Raw genomic sequence first — 15,917 nt, forward strand, 5'->3', positions numbered from 1 at the left:
GGCTCTGAGTTGAAGGCTGTAGTAATTTGCAACAAAGAAGTCTCTTAAATTGAGAGATGAAACAGACTGAAATAAGTAAGTATGAAATATAGAAAGACGTCAATTGTGTCACAAAAATAAGTAAATGTCTAATTTATTAATATTTGGAAACAGCAAATTTGACTTGCCCTAGCAATATAATTAATGCCTCTGAATAATACTGCAATTATTGAAGGTAGAAAAATTAAAGGATGAAGATAAATAGTGGAACAGTACATATCATCAAACCATTGCAAACATGGCAAGATGCATAACAGGGTGCATAAGATGAGCTAAAACAACCTAAGGCACAGTTTGAAACACTACAAGCAGAGGGTAACAATGCAATCCATAACAACAGAGAGTTTAGCATGAGACTTCAGGCACAATATGAAGCACAACTAGTCGTAAGCACAGTGTAGCCCAAACTCACTGACTGGGCAGCGTGAGCTATAGCTGTTATATAGACAGAACAAACCTAGGATGAAATTGGTATCATACATAGAACATAGGAGCAGGGGTCAGCCATTCAGCCCCTCAAGACTGTTCCACCATTCAATGACACCATAACTGTTGTATGGCGTAGCTCCGTATACCTACCTTTCACCTGAAACCCTTGATACCTTTACTTAACAAAAGTCTCTCCATCTCACATTTAAAATTAACAACTGATCTGGCACCAGCTGCCTTTTGTGGAAGAGAGGTCTGAACATGTACCATCCTTTGCGTGTAGACGTACTTCCTATCTTCTCTCTTGAACTGTCTGGGCCTAATTCTTAGGCTAGGCCCTCGAGATCTAGAATCTGCAACCAGTGGAAATAGTTTATCTTTATCTGCCCTGTCTTTTCTTGTTAATGTCTTGAAGACTTTGATCGGCTCACCTTCTAAATTATAGAGTAAACAGGCCTGGTTTGTATAAGATCTCCTCATCACTAATCCCCTGAAGTTCAGGCATCATTCTTGTACATACTGTTCTCTTTGTCAGTGAGATTGTTGTTTTATTATTGCTCTTGCCTTTCTTTTCTCTTCATTGGCTTTCTTTCCTTTTTTCACGCCGTCTTTACTCATTCATAAAACATGACCAATTCTCCTCAATGATCCATTGTACACCATGACCTCACCATTTCTGAATGTGTTCATTCCAAACACAATGTCATTCTGTGATTGGTTTTGACATTGACAAATCGCCTTGTGACCTCTGTCACTGTCGATCACAGCAAGCTGACATTACCGTCACCAGCATTGATCCCACTTCACTGTGGCAGGGAATAACATCTTATCAGATTTCAAATACCAAAATAGAATCATATGAATAGGTCAAGGAGCACAATAATTACATTGATACACATCACCTAATGTGCAAAATCGGGAAGAAATGATCTCTTCAAGAACAAAGCTGTAAATTTAACTCTCAAATAAAAGCAAAGCAAAATACGCTGAATGCTAAAGACCAGAAAATAAAAATTAGAAAGTACTGGAAAATCTCAGCAGCTCTGGCAGCACCTTTGAAAAGAGAAACAGAATTAATGTTTTGAGTCCAACATGACCCCATATTGCATTCAAAACAGCAATATGGTCTCCTTTACACTGAACAGATGAAACACAGACTGGGTGATCATTTTGTGGAACATTTACATTCTGTCCATAAAAATGAGCAGGAGGTCCAGTTGCCTACCACTTTGACACACCAAAGTGTTCTCGTCTCAGGACTACTTCAGTGCTCCAGTGCAACTCAATTCAAGCTGGGAGAATAAAACCTCAGCTTCTGCTTGGGGACATCACAGCCTTCAGGACTCAACACCATGGTTAACAATTTTCCAGCGTAAATACCCCTCTCCATGTCCAATACCCACCTCCACACCCCAGGTCCTGTCCTGACAAAAGTTGCTTTCAGCACAGCCAGCTCATTTTCAACTACTCATAACCCCCATTATTACATAGTGAGCTCATCTTCTTCCCTGGCTTACTATTAACAATCTGTTTGCCTGTCCAACTTCCTTTCTCTTGCTCTCTCTGGGCTCCATCTCCACCAATCCACCCACTCTTTTCTCCTCAATCACACCCCCTGCCCCGTTCCACTTCATCAGTATAAATACGTCCTTTTCCTAGTTGTTACCAGTTCTGAAGAATCACTGGACTGGAAATGACAATTCTGCTTTCTCCCCACAGACGCTACCAGATCCTGCTGAGTTTCTTCAGCATTTTCTGTTTTTATAATAACGTTAACACAGTTTTGTTTTTTTTAATGTTCTTCTGATTCCAAACATCACCAGAAGATTTCATTGGCATGAATTAAAACTAATTGGAATCGATGGAATATAAGAGATAAGGCAGGTATGTGGAATGCTGAGGGTATTAACTGCTGAGTGTCACTCATACAATTGTTGCAGCGAAGGACTGCTAACCAGCAATTAGAAATTCCATTGGAACCCTAGAATTCAATAGCAACATGAAATTCAACAGCAACCAAATATTTAACAGCACCCTGAAATTCAGCAGAACCCTACAACTGAAAAGCACCTTACTACTGAACAGCACTCTGAAATTCAACCACACCCTGGCATTCAGCAGCACCCTAACAGTAAACAACACGCTGAAATTCAACAATGCCCTAATAGTTAACAGCACCCTAAGACTGAACAGCACCCTGAAATTCAGCAGCGCACTTATAGAACATAGAACATAGAACAGTACAGCACAGAACAGGCCCTTCAGCCCACAATGTTGTGCCGACCATTGATCCTCATGGATGCACCCTCAAATTTCTGTGACCATATGCATGTCCAGCAGTCTCTTAAATGACTTATAGTGAACAATACCCTGGAATTCAGCAGAACCACGAAATTCAGCAGCACCCTAATAGTGAACAGCATCCTGAAATTCAGCAGCACCCTAATAATGAACAGCACCCTGAAATTCAACATCACCCTAATAGTGAACAGCATCCTGAAATTCAGCAGCACCCTAATAGCGAACAGCATCCTGAAATTCAACATCACCCTGTTACTGAACAGCACGCTAATGTTGAACAGCAGACTGAAATTCAGCAGCGCCCTGACATACAAGAAGACCGTTATACTGAACAGCACCTTGATTTTCGACAGCACCCTAATAGTGAACAGCAGCCTGACATTTAACAGCACCCTAATAGTGAACAGCACCCTGAAATTCAACATCACCCTGTTACTGAACAGCACGCTAATGTTGAACAGCAGACTGAAATTCAGCAGCACCCTAATATTGAAGAGCACCCTGAAATTCAGCTGCACCCTGTCATTCAACAGCACCCCAATATTGAACATTCCTCTAAAATTCCACAGAACCTAGATGTTCGACAGAACCCTAATATTCAACAGCACTTTGATATCCAATAGCACCCAAACATTGAATGGCACCTAGCTATTCAAAAGCATCCACATATACAACTGCACCTTTAATTTCACCAGCGACTAGATATCCCATACCAACCTGATATAACAGTACACCGAATTTCAACAGTACCTAAGAATCAAAAAGTCCCTTGCTAACCAGTATTAAATTGAAACTATTATTACAGCATTGGAAAGAGATGGTGTCTGAATAGAAACTCCGTTCTGATCATTGAGGCAGCCTTTACTTGGTATTCTCATCAAGGTTTTCTTATCAACAAACCTGCAAAAGCCTTCAAATTGAAGTGGCCTCTGGTGTACATAAAACGCTGCTATACACAATCATTGAAAGTATAAAATGCAGCAAAACGGGAAAAGTGAAAGAAAAAGCATGGGAAAAGATGAAATCTCAAAGGCCATGTTTTAAAAGGACCATCTGGTGAATACAAGCCTGTTATAAAAAGAACATACAGTAAAGCAGGAGAGGCAGACAAAAATAGATACAGAACCATTGGAAGAAGTTTTCAATGTTGTGAAAAGGCTCCTTCTCTTTCTTCTTTGAACAAATTCCTACACAATTATTTCCAGGAGAGAAAATAAATTCTTCCTTGATATCCAAACCCAAAAGCCATGCCCCATTCTTAAGAGTTGAAGATGTATTATTGGCTTGAATGTAATTTAATCTAAACCAACTGTATGATCTCTATCCAAGCAGGCAATACCTTACTGAATTTCATAGAGAAATATTTAATCGTCATTTCAAAATCTGCCTCTTCTGCAATGCAGTAGCAGAATATTGAAATGTTATTGAGGATATATGTAGTATGGATAAATCTTTAAGGATTTTCATTTCCTATTTTGTCAAGAGAAATCCTTATACATTGGCATTGGCTAGAGAATTGAGGAAGAAACCCTTTTCATGTGCACAAACAGCTCTATTTGGACAGTTCTATAACCTCTTCCATATCTTCAGGAAATCTCACTCTTCCACATGTCTAAATGTCATACCTTTGGAGTGTGAAATTTCAAGCTCTGTGCAATATCCCTCGGAAGACAATGAGTGAGTGAGAGTGAGTGAGTGAATGCATGACTGAGTGAGTGCATTGTGAGTGAATGAGTGAATGGGTGAGTTAATGAGATATCAAATGAGATAAGGTAACTGATAGCTGTAGATTTTTCCTTGTGTAAGAGTTGCATTTTCAAGACCTCACATCATATCCAGAGGTGTCCCATAAATTAGATAGACTTTTATGGGAATTGAAACTTTTTGCCACAAGTCTTTCTTTGTGCTATGAATTCTCCCTAGGATTCTTCAGTACAATAACTAACAACTCTAACTTCATCATTCGACAACTTAATGAGTACTGTCTTTGTCTGAAAGCACAATACTTTGCTATCCATCAATGTCATCCTCCTGCACATCAGCATTCATTAATATGATGACTGGATTGATCTACAATAGCACAAATTTAATGGGCCCAATGGCCCCCATCTATGTTGTGATTACTGATAGAGGCGAGATTTTCCACTAGAGGTAGGAAGCAGGACTCGTGACTGTTTACAGGTGCCAAACTCACTCCTGTAGGGAACAATCACTGATTAAGGATTGGCAGAGAGGCACCCTCTTAGTTACTAAGTAGACAGCTTCCCTAGCCAATTAACAGCAGCAAGCAGGCTCAAAAGCTAAAAGGATCAAGCAATAACCTTGCAATATGAGAGGAGCAGCTGGCTGAGAGCGACAGCAAGCAACTGAGACAGGGCTTCAACACCCTTTCACTAATATTTTCAACATTTGTAGAAAGGAATCTAAAACAAAAGCCAGAAGATCATCACCGTTGTGGTGAGCCAATGCATTTGCCTGGAGCAGTGGTGAGCCAGCTTGCTAGGAATCCCTGTTACCAAGCGGTTAAACTACCCCTAGCAAAATCAGCAACTGAAAAATCCCAGTCAGCCTCCTTTAAACGTTAATTGCCTAGCTCTTAACAAGATTAGTGACTACACTTCCAAATGGGAATGGGCAATTCTGGTGGCCCCTTAACTAACTCAGCAGCTTTGGCCAGAACTGGGAATGGGCTCAGGAAACCAGCAGCCAGCCAGTTTCTGTTCCTCACTTCAGCGTTCAACTCTATAATTCTAATGTTGGCACCTTGACCCCTGTTGAATCTATCTATTTTATTCAGTTATCCAGAAAACAACTTCCACAAAGTATTGGAATGAGCACTGCTCTGCACCAAATAACCATTTCCACAAAGTTCATTCACAGTAATGTGAAAATAGTGCTCTTGAAATGATATCTGAAAAAATCTGACATCAGTAAAAGTGACCTAGAATTGCTGAAGCAAACCATCTGGTTTCCTCATGTCCTTTAGGGAATGAATTCAACATACCTGATCCATGTGCGACTCCACTGGCGCCCATGTGTTGGTATATATGTTTGCTGTGGTATATCGGTTTGATAGCTCCTATGCTAATACCTAACATGCATCCTCAGCGATACTGGTATATTGTCAAGCCATATGGAGTTGGAACTTGAAGGAAGCAGGTTCTAATGGAATCCTGCTAAATCTTGTCTCAGTCAATACTGTTAATAGGCAATAATTATCCCTGAGTTTACATAAGCCCTCTTTCCAGCCCTCTTCTGTCAAAGACTCCCAGAATGCAGCTGTGATGTTTATTCATGGTAAAGGCAGAGGTGTGAATCTTTTGCCCAGGATTCCAGCCAACACTGACAACAACAGGAACGTGAAAAGCCTTTAGCCCCGGAGAACTTCCCAGGGCAGAAATGGCTAACACGAGGGGTCATAGTTTTATGCTGGTTGGAGAAAAGTATAGAGGGGATGTCAGAGGCGGGTTCTTTACACAGAGAGTTGTGAGAGCATGGAATGCGTTGCCAGCAGCAGTTGTGGAAGCAAGGTCATTGGGGTCATTTAAGAGACTGCTGGACACGCATATGGTCACAGAAATTTGAGGGTGCATGCATGAGGATCAATGGTCGGCACAACATCGTGGGCTGAAGGGCCTGTTCTGTGCTGTACTGTTCTATGCTCTATGTTCTAGAACACATTGGAGAAAACATTCTCGTCAATGATCGGAACATCTCATCATCACAAGACCCTTACTCTTCCCTGACCCCCTTGACCACACGGCAAGAAAAGGTGGGACAGAGGTACACCAAGGATGAAGGTGACCAGCTGAAGGATCATAATCTACCTCTTAATTTTCTCCTTTAGACAAGCGATTAAGCAAAGATGATAATCAAAATGTGCTATTGATGATTTGTTGCAGGAAGAAATCCTGGAGGTTGCTTTCCTCCTTGAAGACAGGGTAGAAAAAGTTAGCTTTGTTGTCTTTGCTGGGAAGGGTCACAATGGTCTTCCCAGGTGACAAGCTTGCCACTCTCTCAGTTCATTCTCCTAAAGACACTGATGACATGTAATCAGAACTACCAGATATCAAATCTGCAATGAAGTCTGCAGATCAGAAAACTAAAGAAGAATTTATTTCAAATCTTAACAGTGCCATAGATGTAAAAACAAGAGTAATTTTTATGAATCCTTACATTTTCTCTTCTGCTGTTTTTGGTTTCACCAAAAATCGAGTTTAGGTTTCGTAGATGTTACTGCTGCTGACGAGCAAGTTGTGAAAAGAGAGTTTGAGAAAAAGAGCTACTACCCACAGAAAATGAAATTCTTACAGTATGAACAAGAAAATCATCATTCCTTCACCAGAATACTTTTCATTCAACAGACTCATTCATGGATGATCCATGACTTTTTGCTTTATTCTTTTCAGTAGTCAAAATTACAGCAAAGTAAATCTTCACAGGAGCTGAGTAAGCTTCATCCATTCAAAGAGTAATGGCTAAAAGATTTACCTTTCTCACATGAGCTAGAAAAGAAGAAGAAAAGAAAACAGAGAGGATGAAAATCTCCATCAACCAGCTTTATACAGTGATTAAGAACCAGAATCTCAGAATGCTGATTTCAGTGCCATCTAAGGAGAAGAAATGGGGACCAGACAACCTACACATCATCCAAGAGAGCTAAGAATATGGTTAACAATCAACATGATTAGCACAAGGGATGGAGAGGCAATCGACAGAGATTGAAAATCTAAACAGGTTATGGGTAGATGAAAGACTTATGGGGAGGGAGATGTAGTATATGAAGTTCATAGGGAGTGAAAGCTGTCATACCCACCTGATCTGATGTATATTTGACTCCACTGGCAAAGTGGTGGTGTAGTATATGTGTTTGCTGTGGTATAGCGGTTCAATAGCTTTAACCATAGATTCCCCTCTGTGCAGAAACAAGCTATTTGACCTATCAAGACTGCATCAACCCTCCAAAGGGCATCCCACCCACATCCAGCTCTAGCCCCTTATTGTATCCCTGCAATCCTATAATTCCCATGGCTAATCCACCTAACCTACACATCTCTGGAAACCACGAAGCAATTTAGCATTGTCAATCCATCTAACTTTCACATCTTGGGACTGTGGGAGGAAATCCGCACAGACACAGAGAGAACTCCACATAGACTGTCACAAAAGGCTGGAATTGAACCCAGGCCACTGGTGCAGTGAAGCAACTGTGCTAACTACTGAAGCAATGTGTCACCCGAATGTTTATCGCTAAAGTGCATCATCAATGATATGTCAGATGATGTTAGATCACATGGAGATAAAGCCTAAAGGAAGAAAGTTCTTATGGAATCCTGCTAAAACCTTTCTCTGTAAATAGTATAAATATGCAATAAGTGAAAAATAGTTTGCACTGGCAGAGCTCCCAGCCTTCTTCTATCAAAGACCAGGTCATTACATGTAGAAATAAAGTTTAAAGAATGTGCAGATGAGCTTCTGAGGAATGTTGCGATTAACCAATGACAACGGAGTGACATGAAAGAGACTTCTGTATAAGTTTACAATCAAAGAAGCTTAAGACAGAAATGTCACTGCAAGATCATCATGGAAATAAGTACTACATGAAGAAACACTGAGAGTTCTGTCCTGAGCTTACCTGAATAGACAAACCCTTACGAAAACATAATACTTCTCCAACTGCCTCTTAACTGACCTCTGAACTGGCTGCCAGCTGTATCAAATCAGTTCAGATGCAAAAGCTATCACTCAGGCCAAGTTTGGTGGACAGTAAATGCTGATCTTGCCAGTGGTTTCTACACACCAAGAAAGAGCTATTTATACATAGAGGTCACCTTAACACAGTCATAGAGTCATAGAGATGTACAGAACAGAACAGACCCGCCAGTCCATCTTGTCCATGCCAACCAGATATCCTAAAGTAATCTAGTTCTATTGGCCAGCATTTGGCTTATGTTCCTCATTCTATTCATGTACCCATCTAGATGCCTTTAAAATGTTGAAATTCTATCAGCCTCCACCACTTCCTCTGGCAGTTCATTCCATACACTACCACCCTCCGCGTGAAAAAGTTGCTCCTTAGGTCCCTTTTAAATCTTCCTCCACTCACCTTAAACCAATGCCATTTAGTTTTGGGCTCCCCTACCCTGGGAAAAAAGACCTTGATTCTTCAGCCTATCCATCTCCCTCATAATTTTATAAACCTCGAGAAGGACACCCCTCAGCCTCGACACATAGCTCAAACCCTCCAACTTTGGTATCGTCCCTTTGTTTTAAGTAACCTTTGCCCCACCAGCTACAGCAAGGAAGATATGATTACATGAACACATTGTGTTATGTATTGGAATGTTTGGTTAATTACAAAAGGATTTTACTTTCCACATCCTTGATTTGTTTGTATCTGTTTCTTTTTTCAAAAGCTCTGGCACTTCCTCAGTCTCTTGGCATGTTCCCAGTGTGACAGGCTGGCCAACTGCTGAGCTAAAAGGGTTTGTTGCTGGGGGCACTGTGATCATGTGAGACACTGCACGCACTTTTCTCTCTAAAAACAATGGGAGTGCGTGGAGTCTGCTGCAGGTCATCAGAATGTTGACATTGGGATGGAGAGGGAAGTGAACAGGAGTTAAAAATATCACATGTGTGTCAATACCCTGTTTCCTCTCTATTCAATGTACGCATTTATGGGTGTATGTATAAATATATTCTGTCGAGTGAAAAAGGATCCATATGAGTTAATAAACAGCCCATTCCACTGAGCACATAACATAGGCAGGCAATGTAGCACTGTTCAGAGAGAATGTTGCACTGTCAGTGATGCTGTCTTTCATCTGAGGGAAAGGCATAAAAGATTCTACTTCATCAAAGAAGAGCAAGGATTTTTCCCAGTATCCTGACCAACACTTACCAGTTCACTCATTTCATTCCATTTTGTGAGATCTTGCTGTGTGCAATGGGCTGCTACGTTTCCTACTGTACAACAGCGACTTCACTCCAAAAATGCTTCATTGCTGTCAGGGCTTTGTGACATTCTGAGATCAGGCAATAAACAGATGCGCCCACATACACAATCATAGAGGCTAAAGGGTAGCCTACCTCTGGTTCCTTTGCTTTGAGACGTTTCTTGCAGCCATGCCAACCTTGTTAGCTTTTCCTGAGCGAGACTGTCAAGTAAGCTCAGAATGTTTCTGTAGTGCTCTCTTCAGACTGTCCACACTGTAAACGCGATTGAAACTACCCAAACATATTTCAGTTAAAACAGATATGCATCTGCAAGCTAGGCTTGATTCAAACCCTGGCAGAGCAAAGGAAAACAGTTTAAAGCACTGCATCCCTACAGGAAATTCTGATTAGAATTACTCAGTACCAACGTCATGGCATCAAATCCTATTTATTTGTTGAATGCCATAGCAGCCAGACTCAAAGCAGGGATATTAAGCGTCTACTGGGAGGTAAGGAATTGCCAACCAGACTTTTAGCAGCATATCAGAGGGAATATTCTGTTCTGCATATGATAAACTGCCCATAATAAGGACATTTGAGTTACACTTATGAGTATAACTTTATAGGTTACCTTCTAAAACCTCTGCTCTCCCTCCCCATTCATGTATTGTTTCCTTGCACCGATCTTTTTTCTTTAATGAGATGTGGACATCACTGACAAGGCCAAAATTCATTGCCCATCTCTAACTGTTAGGCCATTTCTGAAGGCATTCAGGATTCAATCATACTATATTGATTGGATCTCGGGTTTGGAATCATGTGCAGGCCAAGCTGGGTAAAGATGGCAGATTTCCTTCCCTAATGGACATTAGTGAACCAGTAGAATAGAACAGCTTGAATAAGCCATTCAGCCCCATGGCCTGCTTCACAATTCTAGATATGGTTGTGAGTAACTCACAGGGGCCCATCAGCAAGTCATCCTTTATTTACGCATGCACAGTTTTTGGACACTGGTCCAGCTTCCTCAGAACCAGCTCCTAGAGTGAATAGAACCTCTGACACTCCTGTTTATATCTGTCAGCCAGGGCTCCCTGATTGGACCATGTCAACAGCCCCAATCAGGGAACTCTTTTTCTGAGGTTCACCTGGCTAACTTCATTACAATCACTACATATTGATCATTTACTTCAACTGCATTTTCCAACACTATTTCCATATCTCTTGATGTCATTAGTATCTAGAAATCCATCAATTTCTCTTGCACGTATACTGTTTAACAGTAACTACTGATGGTTGTCATAACCACCATTGCTAAGACTAGCTTTATATTCCAGATTTATTTATTAAATTTAAGCTCCATTAGCCGCTGCGGTGGGATTCAAATTGTGTCTCTGGAACTCTAACATGGGCCTCTGGATTTTTAGACCACCATCATCATGCCACTGTTGCACACTGTATTGGGCAAGTCGTCATAGCAATTGTTAACAGAACTGATTTGTCTGACTGATCACCGATCTCCCTGAAACAGAAGGCTAAGGTTAAACCAAACTGCTAACCCAGCATAAATGTGTGATCAATGCAGGGGCATTCATCTCAGCTCTTCACCTGATACATGATATAACAGCTCAGATATTTGCAAGTAGTATCTTGCATTAGTACGAAATGCCTTGGGTTTGTTGCAACTGCAGAGAAAGTCAAACTCCAATGTTTATTTGTTTGTTTTCTATACGTAAAGACTGTACAGAACTGAACAGTTTCAGTTACGGTGCATGTACATAAAGATTTTTATATGAATAAAATATATTTTTGCAAAAAGAAATCTGGAGAGATTGGGCAAAGGGGTCTACATCTCCTTTGAGCTCTGAAGAGACATATAGATGGAAATTCAGAAAGTTTCATAGACAGACGTGAGAGAGAGAAAAAATAAGGGGGAGGGAAAGGGAATTTGGAGGAAAGAGAGGAAACAAAGAGAGCATGTTAGGGAAAAATAGAGGGGAAAGTGTGACCCATTATTGGCCAAAGATTAAAACAAGGATAAAGAAAACAAATAGCATAAAAAAAGGAGAATGTCAAGTACAGTTACAGTTGTTGACTAAAGTTATTGCTAACAGTTAGTGCAATGTGCACTCTGTTTTATTGCCTTGTTTAGAGGGTTCCAGTATGTTTAGATGGACCCTTCATTCCATGCCTTCCATGCCTGTCTAAATTCTTTCACCTCCTGCTTGCACCCACCTCTTCCCTCTTCTAAGTAACTTTCTTCATACAAACACATAAACAAAAACTGTTGATTTTGCATTAACTATCCGTCAACAAACAACCCATGGAAAATGATTCTATCAACTGCAAGGCCAAACTCCCCTTGTGTGTTCAGTTCAAGCGCTTTATTCAGAATTACAAATAATTGTGATGGTGGAAAATGGGAGAGAAAAATACTGAGAGATTAGGAAAATGTTTTTTAAAAAGTTTACATTTAAAAGGATAGCAGTCTGGAGTACTGAAAGAATGACCTCAAAATCTATATCTTGCACCGCATTCTGTCACTTTGTCGTACAAATGAAATTGTGATGAACGCAAGAATTTTAATGAAGAAGTGAATGAACAACATCACAAACCACAAGCCTTCCTTGTCATTAACGTCATGAAAAGTGGCGGCAAATGTATGAAGTTTTGGTGCACAATGGGTTTTAACATTAGAAACTTCTTCTAAACTTCATATCTGTGCTCAACAAGCTGAATTTAATTGACTAAGTATGGTTAGCGCGTTATGAATAAGACTTTGATGGAGCAGGGGAAGGAGGAACTCACGAATTGCACTCCTGACCTATCACCTTTGGGTCTGACTTCTGTCAGACTAATTGAATCAAAGTCTCCTCAGTCTGCCAGCTGTAGGATGGATGCCATGTGTAACGTGTTTAGCAGGCTTAGTAATTCTTACATGATACGACATAAGAGCCTATGAAATAGAAGCAAGAATAGGCCATTCAGCCCCTCAAGCCTACCCCACCATTTAACAATGCCTCAACTCCTTTCATGCTAGTTGTGCACAATCTTCAAGTCTGTGATATTTCAAACATCTATCAACCTTCTTTTTAAATATGTTCTTTGATCTAACCTCCATAACTCTCTAAGATAGACAATCCTAGACATTCTCTATCCGTTGGGAGAAGAAATTTCTTTTCATCTTAGTTTTAAATAAGTGTATAAAATATCATGTAATTCAATTTAATTTCAATATAATTTATTCTGTTACAATTCCTATATGTCAAGATGCTCACATTAATGGAAACATCTTCACAAAATCTACCCGCCCAGAATCTTGTACGTTCAATAAGACCACCACTCATCCTTCTAAACTATAATGAATAAAGGTCTAACCTGTTTAGTTGTTCTTGATAAGTCAACATCTTCATCCCAGGAATCAGGCTGAGTTAATCTCTGTTGAATTGCCTTCAATGCCAATACATTCTTTCTTAAACTGGGGAGCAAAACTGAACACAGTTCTCAAGATGCAGCATCACCAACACCTTACATAGATGTAGCAAGACTTCCCTATTTTTAAACTCCAACATCCCTTGTATTAAAGGTGAAAATTCCGTTTGCTTTCTAATTCTTGCTGCTTCTAGACCCTTCTTCAGAAGAAGGGTCCAGGCCCGAAGTGTCAGCTTTCCTGTTCCTATGATGCTGCCTGGCCTGCTCTACTCCTTGTTATCTCTAAACTATAGGCCAGTTATCCTAACATCTGGCATTGAAAGATCGCAATTTCCATTAAGGAAATAATAACAGGACATTTAGAAAAGCTTAATGCAATCAATCAGAATCAACATCTCAAGCATCATGGTAACATTTTATGTTTCATGCAATAGGACACCCAAGTCCCTCTGTGTTGTATCATTTTTGGAGCCTCACTCTTTCCATTGAAGCGATGGTTTGCCTTTCAACTTTTCCTACCAAAGTGAATGATGCCTCACTTTCCTACATTAAATTCCATCTGCCAAGTTTTTGCCCATTCACTCAATCTATCCTTATTCCCTTGCAGATTCCTTAAGCCCTTATCACAACATTGCACTCCAATCCATTTCTGCATTATCAGCAAATTTGCATACATTACACTCAGTCCCTTCCTCCATATCATTTAACAGTAAATAGATAGTAAACAATTGAGACCCCACGACCGAACTGTATGGCATACTACACGTTATATCTTTCCAGTCTGAAAAAAGACCAATTAACTTCAACTGTCTGCCTTCTCTTGGATCCTCAATCCAAGTTAGGAGTGATTGTAATGAGGCCAGCCAGGTGCATCTCACAGAATATGCATTTCCTGATTGGGACTGTTAATCTGGTCCAATCAGGGAGCCCAGGTTGACAGATATAAGCAGTAGTGTCACTGCTCACTCTAAGTGTTGGTTCTGATGATGCTGGACTAGTGTTGAGTACTATGCATGTGTAAATAAAGGGTGGCTTGATGTTGGAGTTCTAGCCTCTGTGGAGCTACTTCACCCACAATAACATGGGGTCCTAGCTTGTGCAATAAACTTTTATATGGCACCTTATTGAATGCATTCTGGAATCCGAACACACTACATCTACCATTGATAAAAAGGTGTAGAGCTGGATGAACACAGCAGGCCAAGCAGCATCAGAGAGGCAGGAAAGCTAATGTTTTGGGCCTGGCCCTTCTTCAGAAAATGACACCACACCTGCCAGCTCCTCTTTACCAAATCTATTTTTTGTATCCTCAAAGAGTTCTAGCAAATTTGCGAAACATGATTTCCCTTTCACAAAACCATGTTGATTCTGATTGATTGCATTAAGCTTTTCTAAATGTCCTGTTATTATTTCCTTCATGGAAATTGTGATCTTTCTATGCCAGATGTTAGGATAACTGGCCTATAGTTTAGAGATAACAAGGAGTAAAGCAGGCCAGGCAGCATCATAGGAACAGGAAAGCTGACACTTCGGGCCTGGACCCTTCTTCTGAAGAAGGGTCTAGGCTCAAAATGTCAGCTTCCCTGCCCCTATGATGCTGCTTGACCAGCTGTGTTCATTCAGCTCTACTCCTTGTTATCTCAGATTCTCAAGCATCAGCAGTTCCTACTATCTCTGGCCTATAGTTTCCTGCTTTTGTCTCTCTCCCGTTTTGAATAGGGGCTTCAAAATAGTAGTTTTCCAGTCCACTGGAACCCTTCTGAAATCTGGTGAGTTCTAGAATATTACTACCAATGTGTCCATTTTCACTGCTGCCACCTCTTTTAAAACCCTTGGATGCAGGCTAAGGCCCAGGTGTCTTGTCTGCTCTGTAGTCCCATTAGTTTGTCAAATACTTTCTCTGGCACAGAGTCTGTTCCTGCTGCTCAGAAAGGATGGGGGAAGAGGAGCAGAGCAGTAGTCATTGGGGACTCCATAGTTCGGGGGACAGATAGGAGGTTCTGTGGGGACGAAAGAGACTCACGGTTGGTGTGTTGCCTCCCAGGTGCCAGGGTGTGTGATGTCTCTGATCGCATTTTTGGAATTCTTAAAGGAGAGGGGGAGCAGCCCCAAGTCGTGGTCCACATAGGCACCAACAACATAGGTAGGAAGAGAGATGGGGATTCAAGGCAGAAATTCAGGGAGCTAGGATGGAAGCTTAGAGCTAGGACGAACAGAGTTGTTGTCTCTGGTTTGTTGCCCGTGCCACGTGCTAGTGAGGCGAGGAATAGGGAGAGAGAGGAGTTGAACACGTGGCTACAGGGATGGTGCAGGAGGGAGGGTTTTGGATTCTTGGATAATTGGGGCTCTTTCTGCCATAGGTGGGACCTCTACAAGCAGGGTGGTCTTCACCTGAACCTGAGGGGTACCAATATCCTGGGGGGGAAATTCGCGAAGGCTATTCAGGTGGGTTTAAACTAATTCAGCAGGGGGATGGGAGCCAAAATTATAGTTTGAGTATAGAAAAGCTTGAGAGTAGGGAGGTCCAAAATAATGTTTCAGGGATGCAAGATGGCACTGGCAAGCAGAAGTTGGTTTGAAGTGTGTCTACTTCAATGCCAGGAGCATCCAGAATAAGGTGGGTGAACTTGCAGCATGGGTTGGTACCTGGGACTTCAATGCTGTGGCCATTTGGGAGACATGGATAGAGCAGGGACAGGAATGGTTGTTGCAGGTTCCAGGATTTAGATGTTTCAGTAAGAACAGAGAAGATGGTAAAAGGGGTGGAGATGTGGCATTGTTGG

The 15,917-nt window shown here is 41.1% G+C and overlaps 1 protein-coding gene across 1 annotated transcript in view; it reads right to left on the reverse strand.

Annotated features, from left to right (window-relative positions):
- LOC125456780 (chondroitin sulfate N-acetylgalactosaminyltransferase 1-like) overlaps nt 1–9,963 on the reverse strand; it is a 263,481-nt gene extending 253,518 nt beyond the window's left edge. Inside the window, exon 1 of the mRNA XM_048540207.2 lies at nt 9,859–9,963. The gene's annotated coding sequence lies outside the window, so the exon portion shown is untranslated. The remainder of the gene's footprint in view (nt 1–9,858) is intronic.
- Between the last annotated feature and the right edge of the window lie 5,954 nt (nt 9,964–15,917).

The sequence above is a fragment of the Stegostoma tigrinum genome, chromosome 1 (assembly GCF_030684315.1).
Source record: "Stegostoma tigrinum isolate sSteTig4 chromosome 1, sSteTig4.hap1, whole genome shotgun sequence".
Taxonomy (NCBI): Eukaryota; Metazoa; Chordata; class Chondrichthyes; order Orectolobiformes; family Stegostomatidae; genus Stegostoma; species Stegostoma tigrinum.